This window comes from Helianthus annuus, chromosome 16 (genome assembly GCF_002127325.2).
Source record: "Helianthus annuus cultivar XRQ/B chromosome 16, HanXRQr2.0-SUNRISE, whole genome shotgun sequence".
In the NCBI taxonomy this organism is placed as follows: domain Eukaryota; kingdom Viridiplantae; phylum Streptophyta; class Magnoliopsida; order Asterales; family Asteraceae; genus Helianthus; species Helianthus annuus.
In genome coordinates, this window is record NC_035448.2 from 178,230,801 (window position 1) to 178,240,536 (window position 9,736).

Here is a 9,736-nt window from a genome sequence, read left to right on the forward strand (position 1 = left end):
AATGGCTGAAAATTAGGTGGTGACATTTTCGTAAATATGAGACTGAAACAATTGAAAAAACAAATAGAAAAACGGTACTTTGGTCCTTTCTCACTTTAACTCTTCCCCCCCCCCCCCCCGATTTTCAAACGGCTATAACTTTTTCATAAATACACCGTATTAACGAGCATTTTATTCTTTTTAATTTGAGCAGCTTATTGCTATAGTTTTCTTAAAAAATATTACAGGATTTTGAATACCTTTACGTGATTACGTGATTTTGAATAACCAACACATGACTACGTGATTACGTGATTTTGAATATATGATTTTGAATACCCATTATGTGATTTCATTATTGTATTTTTGTGAAATCCCACTAAGTGACTACGTAATTACGTAGCAATAGTTGACTATGTATTAACGTGACTACGTGATTTTGAATACTCATTTCGTGATTACGTGATTTCATTATAGTATTATATTTGAAATCACACTGACTGTTTACGTAATTACGTAAAAACAAAAACATATAATATATAATATTTCATATTTCATATGCAATACCTAATTTTTTAGGTCTAATCACGTATTAAGGATAAATTATATACAAAACATAGTAAAAAATCAACCTATAATAACCACATAATGCCGTATATTAAAATTTTAATCTCGTAATAAAGCATAAACAATTAAGTTCTTATTATTTGAATGTGTAATCACGTAATAAGTATAATTGTAATAACATTAGTTATAACAAATCATATAGAATTAGTAATCACGTAACCGGTTTATATTGAATGTGTAATCACGTAATGGTTTATGATGAATATGTAATCACATAATTAGTATTCAAAATCATATAGTCATCTGTTGGGTATTCAAAATCACGTAATCATGTAATGGACTAATGGGTATTCAAAATCCTGTAATTTTTTTAAGAAAACTATAGCAATAGGCTGCTCGAATTAAAGAGAATGAAAAGCACGTTAATGCGGTGTATTTTTTTTAAATATTAATGTACGAAAAAGTTATAACTGTTTGAAAATAAAGGGGAAGTTGTTTCAAATGAGAAAGGACGAAATTTTACCCCTCAAAGCAATGTCACTTGTCCTCCTCTCCATGTCACATACACTTCGTGTGAAACTTTTGTCATGTAAATAATCCACATTCTATATTTTGATACTATAATTTTTTACATGATAAATTTAAACAAGCTATATAAAACTCTCTTTTTAATTATATTTTTTTAATAATATACCATGCATATTATCATTCATTAAACTAACTCATTGTTAGCCTTATCTAAAAAAATTCAGTGATCACCAAGGAAGGCTTCAACTAGCCAAGGAAGGCTTTCTATGGAAATTTGGTTTGGCCCAACTTTTCGGCCAGGGGCGCAGCTTCCTTGGGGCGGGAGCCCCCCCCCCCCCACTTTTTGACGCGTAGTGTTATGAACAGTACCTCCGTATACAAATTTTTAAGCATATATGTTTTCGCCCCCCGGAATTGGGAAAAATCGACCTCCCAAGCTTCGCCAATGTTTTCGGCATTTGGTTTGTATGTACAGTGATTTTAATAAAATTAGCCTTTCAAAAAAAAAAAAACCAAGGAAGGCTTCAACTAGCCAGGTAATTAATAATATCCATATATGCACTAGTGAAGGTTTGATCCATTGATGTTTAACCCCTTAACTCATTGTTAGCCTTATCTAAAAAGAATTCAGTGATCACCAAGAAAGGCTTCAACTAGCTAGGTAATTAACAGTATCCATATATGCACTAGTGAAGGTTTGATCCATTGATGTTTAACCCCTTACCTTCCACCTATATGCCATCATCACATTTGTCGGATATGTAATATATTGTCGTGTTCTCAACCACAAACTACATTATAAACAAAATTAAAGAACACAACTTAACTTGTTTTTTTCTTTAATTTCAAACAATTATAAACAAAATTAAAGAACACAACTTAACTTGTTTTTTTCTTTAATTTCAAACAAATATATCTACCACCAACTTAAATATATACAAGTGAAATTATTCATTCAACCACATAGTCATCGATGTCATCGCGCTTTTTTAATAAACGAGACTCGTAAAATGAGAATACCAATGGATCGACAAAAATGAAAATCGATCTATGCATGCTGGGAATTGGTTGGTGTGAAGGCGTCGGATATGAAAACAGCAAGACAGGCCAAGACTGGTGTTAGGAACATGATGAGGCCAAAAGGAACCATCCATAGTTGGCTGTTACTAGGATGATACTTTATTTCCCATAAGAGCAAAACAAAACCACCAACCATAGTTATCAAGAATGATCCACAAAATGCAATCAATCCCTTCATCGTCTTCGCTTTTGTTTCTTTTTCCGACGAACCCATAAAAGAGATGATATGATCCCTTCGGTACTCACCTAGCTAGCTTGATCTTTTTGATGATTAAAAGATTTTGGTTGTAGAAGATAAAGAAGGTAGAATCAAGGAGAATCAGGATATTATATATAGAAGAAGCATGCATGGTGACATCATTGATATAGACATTTAATTAAGATATAGTAATTAAGAGAGTTAACGTGCCCTTTTAACAAAGCTATGAAGCTGTCCTGTTGCTAGCTAGTTCATTTGTGGACACATATAATAATAATAATATGATATATGATATATGATATGGTATCTGATTCTGATATAACAATAAGATTGTTCAATTGGTTTTCACTTTCAATGCTACTATTTTGTTTTTACTGTTGACACGTAGATTGGTTCTTCTTCTTGGAGCTTTCCAACATGCGATTTCTTGTTATAAACGTGCGAGTTCTAATCGCGTACGTAATGTACATTAAAGTCAATTGTACGATATACTTTATATATATATATATATATATATATATATATATATATATATATATATATATATGTGTGTGTGTGTGTGTGTGTTAATATTTTTTAAATAGTATACCCATACCAATTCCAATATAAGCTCATTTACAAATCATTTTTTATGGTTTACAAGTTAGCCTATTGCATTAGGTTTAGTGAGCCCGCTGACTAAAGTATGAGTGACGCCATTTTCAAGCATATCATCATTTCGATTGTCATCTATGTCTATTATTTTGAGATTTACATTTATACTTCTAATAACTCGAATTTAATTGAATACATATTTCGGTGATTTGGCAATGTATTACAACTTGGTGGCATATCCGAGGGACGACTCACAGAAGAATATGTTTCCAAGTGATTATCTTGGTGACATGTTAGGTTACGTGGAAAGCGAAAAATAATTGGATCTTCAACAAGGAGCTGATTAAGATAGAAAAGTTACGTGGAGAGGGGAAGGCGTTTAGTTTCCTTGGATCTAAAGTCGTTCCAATGTAGTTTCTTTGGATTGGAACAAATGGAATATGCTTGATGTGTAATGTTTTGTTGTTGCCTTTCGGCTAGTTGCTTGCTAGTGAGGCGTTTCTAAGGCTAAATGGTGTGGGGGTCATGGTTGGGACATGATTCGCCACGTAGAAACATGAATGGAAGGCTACACCACCCCCTTGCATGATCCACCATGGTTTGCATGGATTAAACCATGGCAACCATGGTTCTCTTTTTCATTTTTCAAGAATTCATTTCCTTTTTTCTTTAGACAAAGATAAATTAAAATAAATAAGAGGATAGTGGTTTGGGTCATGACCACACCCTTAGGGTATTGGTTTTGAATGGTATATTAGAGGTGAATGACATAACACTGACGTGAAGTATCATGGTAGTCATGAGGGACATGACCATACCCTATGGCCTAATAAAAGTTGCGGTTCAAAAAAATTATATAAAAAAATGCTTATCATAAATTGTCATTTATGTAATCTCTCCATTTAAATCAGGGTCTACGATGCGATGTTTAGATGTTTAAACAATCAAACAATAATGGTTAATACATTACAAAAGGCATTCTGTCTGCCCATTTTTATATGTGCGTTATAAAACATAAGAAAAGAGTTAAAAAAAACATTTGAAATATATTTGTTGTGTCACTTATTTAAATTATATACACTATCTCTTTTCTTTTATATCTATTTTGTATCATTATTAACTTTAAGATAATTTATCCATAAATAGATAATTCTAGCGGTTAACTCCTTTCTCTAATATAACAAATAAAACTCTTTTTAAATGATATCATAACAAACATACGTAGTCAAAAGTTATAAGTCATGTTTAAGGGCGGCGATCGCCGGAAACCTATTCCGGTGGATATTCAGAGACGGCTGACGAAATTCTATGTATCGAATCTTCCAGATAGGTGCAGTGGGATGGATTTAGCAAGGGTTGTTCGCGTGCATGCAGATATTTTCAACATATACATAGCTAGGAAGAGGGATAAACTGGGTAACCGGTTCGGCTTTATCTCGTTATTGGATGTTAAGGATAAGGGTGGGATGGAGAAGAAACTATCGGATATGAGAATGGGGGATTTCAAGTTATCTTTTAATGTGGCCAGATTCACGTTAGAGGACGGGGAGATTACCAACAGAGAACCGGAGGTTATGAAACCTGGGATAGTTAAGGGAGCGGGTGGAAGTATTTCAGGAGTGAAGGAGTTCAATGGAGGCACGTTTGTAGGGGCTAGATCGTTCAAGGATGCCATAATGGGGAGGCAGTCTGAATCGAAAGAGGAGAAGGTGATAGTAATCAAGGAGGATTTTAAAGGATCGGAATTGGGGAACGGGAAAGCAGTAATAACAAGGATGAAGGATTTTAAAGCTTTGAAGGAGGCCGAAGGTTTGATTAGAGATTTGATGGCAGGAGCAGGGGTAGTGCAATATGTTGGAGGAATGTGTGTCCTGTTCTCTTTTAACAGTTCGGAAGAGGTTGAAAAATTTTTGGTTATGTCCAAAGAAAACGGAGAGACGTTTCAGACAACGGAGAAGTGGACAGGCCAAACTCTCCCGTTTGAGAGAATCGCGTGGCTGAGAATACAAGGAATCCCTCTACATTTACTTGACAATGCGGTCATTAATCAAATTGGGGAGAGGTTTGGGAAAGTGGTGCAGGGAGACATTCATGATGATGGAGATACTGACTTGTCAATCGATTATATCGGAATCTTAGTGGCCGAAGGAAAAAGGATTCAAGAGGAGGTGGTTTTACAGTGGAAGGGACGCAGGTATCGAGTTTGGGTGACAGAGGAAGTGGGTGATTGGGTTTCAGATTCTATGGTTAAAGAGAAAAAGGTGGCGACCACTAAGGTTATCAACAGGGACGACCAGGTTGATGAAGAGCAGGTTACGGAATCCTAGAATCAAGTCCGGCGGTCGGGTAATGTATCTCCGATTAACCGGAATGTTGGGACGGATTCGGTATCCCCAAAGGTATCCTTTCCTTTTCGGGATTTGGAAAGGCCAACTTTCTCGTGTAATGATAAGGAAAGTTATGGGAACTTACATGCTGTTTTTGGTAATCAGAATAATATTACCAAGAGTATGGGAGAGATTTTGGGTCGGGATAAGGAAAGTGGGTTGGGGAAAGATGGTAGGTCCCAGTTTGGTAAGAACAAGAAGGTTTCTAATATGGGGGCAGAGGTCGAGTGGGCCTAAGGCAACCCAAACATATTTCAGTAGATGATAGGCCCAGTTCGAAAAAGCGGCCTAGATTAGATATTGATCAAAGTGGACTGGATCCTTTTGGGCTGGATGTTCTGTTGGGGTTACACCAACACGTTCAGGAGGTTACAGAGGAGAAACAAAATACTGACCAGGATGGGGGGGAAGATAGTTCTGAGGAATCTCAGACCGGTAATTGGAGAGGAGCTATGAATGATGGAAACGAAGGTGAGGGGCACGAGGAGCTAGTCTCGAATCAAGACAGGATAGACAATCAGAATCACCCCGAGGAGACTTCGGAGCAAGTGGGGGTTCAGCTGGAGTCTGCGAAGGAAATTGACAATACCATCAAGATGGGGGCGGCCATGGGGGTTCAATTGGAGACGTTTAGAGATTTGGTGACCACTATAGTGGAAGAAGAAGGAGTACAATTAGGTAAGCAATGAATTTCATTTCCATTAATGTTAGGGGTTTGGGTATGAAGAGTAAACAGAGATGGGTTAAAGATCTTAAGTCTAAGAATGGGGTTGATTTTGTAGCTTTACAAGAATGTAAGCTTCTAGCGACAGAGGGTTTTGATTGTAATAATTGTTGGGGAAGGGGTATGATTGAGTTCGATATGGTTGAAGCCACGGGTAGGTCCGGTGGTATTATCAACATGTGGAATCCTAAAGTTTTTAAGAAGGTATCCGCTGAGTTTGACACAAATTTCTTGCTTACTTCCGGAATTTTGGTTGAAGACGGTTCGTTTTTAAACGTGTTGAACGTGTATGCGCCTCAAAACGTTACTGCTAAAAGAAGTCTGTGGGAGAGGTTAAAAACGATGATTTGTAATAATCAAGGTATGTGGGCGGTTATGGAGGACTTTAATGTGGTCCGGTATGTCACGGAGAGGAAGAACTCAAGATTCAATCGCACTGCAGCCTCGGATTTTAATTTGTTCATTGATGAGGTGGATCTTTTGGAATATAACATGAGAGGTAATAGATTTACTTGTATGTCTATGATAGATGGGATTGCTAAATTCAGCAAGATTGATAGGATGCTAGTATGTCATAACTTCTTCAATAAATGGCCGAGGGCGTGTCTTCGGTCTCTGCCGCGCGGTTTGTCTGATCATTCACCTTTATTATTATCTTTAGTTAATTCTAACTTCGGCCGTAAACCGTTTCGGTGGTTTAACTCCTGGCTGGATAGGGAGGGTTGTAGGGATGTGGTTACGAAGCCGATCAATAACTGCTCCGTTGAGGGATGTCCGGATATTGTTATTTCTGGTAAATTAAAAAGTGTCCGGGAGGCGATTAGACAGTGGTGGGTGGAGGAGCTTCAAAAAGAAGGGGAGGAGCTTGAAAATTGTAAAAGCGAAATCCAAAACTTAGAAAAGATTATGGAAGATAGGGATTTGGATGAAGAGGAGTTGTGGGTGTGGGAGGAATGTAAGAAAGATGTTATTAAAATTGAGCAGTGGAAATGCAGGGATCTGCATCAGAAATCCCGGGTTAGATGGGCTTCGAAGGGGGATGATAATTCAGCTTATTTCCATAGGCTGGTGAATGGGAGGAAAGTGGCGAATGATATCCCAGGTATTGAGGTAGATGGTCAATGGATTACGAAACCTAGTTTGGTCAAAAGAGAAGTTTTAAGATTCTTCAAGGATCACTTTTCCGAGAAGTTTAAGACAAGACCGGAGTTCATCTGTGATAGTTTTAAGGTGGTCTCGGTTGAGGATGCTAGAAGACTGGTTCGGGAGTTCACTAAAGAGGAGATAAGGGAGGCGGTATTTGATTGTGGGTCAGATAGAGCTCCGGTGTCACACCCCGATTTCCACGTGTCTCACCGATGGGCCCGGTGGGGGATTACCGTGACGTAGTTGGCAACAATATAGTCAAACCACACAATATATGAATTCACAAGGCACAACTCTTTTATAACTTGGGAGAATTATTTAAATATATAATCTTGTGAATGAATTACATGTTCCTTATGCGTTCAGTAGCCCGGATCAAGTCCGGGTTAAAGATCAATAGACACACCACAGCGACTATTTATGCACTGACGAGTGTACGCCTACACTCCGCGCTTAGGTCGTGGCCATTTCGTAAAATGATGCCAGGGATATCCGGGACATGGTCATTAACCCCCCAAAGGCTTTTAAGTAACAAGACTGTTTAAACGAGCCGATCAAATTTATTCAATTACCCACTCAATCGGTGGAGAATTTGATGCCCGATCAAGCGGTATGCTATATACCGTAACCCAAGCCCGTATAACGGAAAATAAGTTAAAAGTATTTACCTTTGCAAGTATAAATCCTTAATTGAAATAAATTGCAGATAGCTTTTACTGGTCTCCTAATCTGGAACGAAGATTTAAATTAACCTATTAGAATCCTAACGGGTCTTTAATTTAGTCGTAGCTTAGACCGGTCAGTTTCAACGGATAGTTACGGTTTAATCGCGTGAAAGGCGAAAACCGGGAATGGAATGTGATTTTGACCCAACAAGTTTCAAGACTTGTTTCATATGGGTATAATAATCACACTCTGGATTTTGGGTTCAAAACAATATGGTTTGACCCGTTTCGGCTAGTTTATGTAAACTAGTTACATAAGCCGAACCGTGCGCGCAAAAGGCGCAACGGGTAACCGTAAGAGTCCTACACTGTTTTCCTAAGTCATTATGCTTTAAAGAGGTTGTGGTATCAGTAGGATACCTTCCATAATGCCCGTAACGAGTTTAAGTTCATATTATGCCCCGTAGGGGTATTTCGGTCTTTTTAAAGATTTATAAAAGAGGTTTCTGAGTTCTACAGGAAATCTGAGTTTCCCGAACAGTTTATAAAGTCTAAAATACTTTATTTATTATTTAAGATCAGTAGCAACTGGAATCGGGTCAAAAGACCTTGTAGAACTCAAGTTATGGCCGTAAAGGGTATATTCGGTATTTACCGAACCGTTGCCATAACCGCAGGTTATGAGCAGGTTAAAAATAATTAAAAATCTTTAAAAATCCCAAAATATTATTTTACATCAGTGTGTATAAGGTTTGGTGTCGAAATCTGGGTTTAGATAGGCGTTATGCTAATTGCGCTATTAAATTACTAAAGTTTCCGTAATTTGCGCTATTTAGCATAACTCTTATTCTGGACCTCGGATTGACGTGAAATTTTAGGGACATTCTTAGAAATTAGTAACTAAGGTTATGATTCTTTCAATGTCCAAAATTCTCGTTTTAATCAAAAAGGGCGTTACGGTCAACTTTTAAGCATTTAACGGAAATGTGTAAAAGACTCGGACAAACAACGAACCGGTCACAGAGGGTTATACCATCATGTAACCTGGTCCTAAGAGAGTCCTAAGGCATATCTAAATCATACTTTAACGGGTCAGAACTGAAGTCAATGCAAAAGTGAAAGCTTTGCGACTTTCGGCTCCGAACCGGGTCAAAACAGTAAATGGTCGGATCAAACAAGCTTAGACTAGTTAATATACTTATTATCATGTTTTATGAGTGTTTAAACAGGTTACACATCATCTACATTACTGATTATGCATTAAATCGCAAAATGGCATTTCTGTTGACTTTTTCTAAGCACGTTTGACTCGACATTTGGACTAGTTAGAGTGGGAATCAGAGGGTGCCCTTTTAGGGGTTTAAAGCCCACATGATTACCAACATATAACTATCTTTGATTCGACAAACCACTGGACCATTTGTGATTTATTGCAAAGTCAATCGTTAATTACGACGGATTGACTTTTAAGCTAAACTAAGCAAAAACAAAGCCACAAGAGGTTAGGCACACTTACAGAAGCTTGGTGCACGACTATGGATGTTAGGAGAATGCTTGAGAGCTCCAGAAATGATCAGAAGTGAAAGAGAAAGGTGTGAGGAACTTGTTGCCACAATGTGGCCTTTAATAGGCAATGAAGATGCATAGGATCATCACTACAAGGCCTACAAGTGTCCCTTGATGATCAACAACTGTCCCTTAGTGCTAGGGAGTGATTAGGGGTCACCCATATCTCTGGAAAATCTTTACATTAATGATTTACCGTTTACAACACCCAACAGCCAACTTTCTGTCGCTGGGCGTCGCTTACGGACCGTATGGCATGGCCCTTGCGGTCCGTAAGCCTTTGGCGGAAACAAGTTTACCC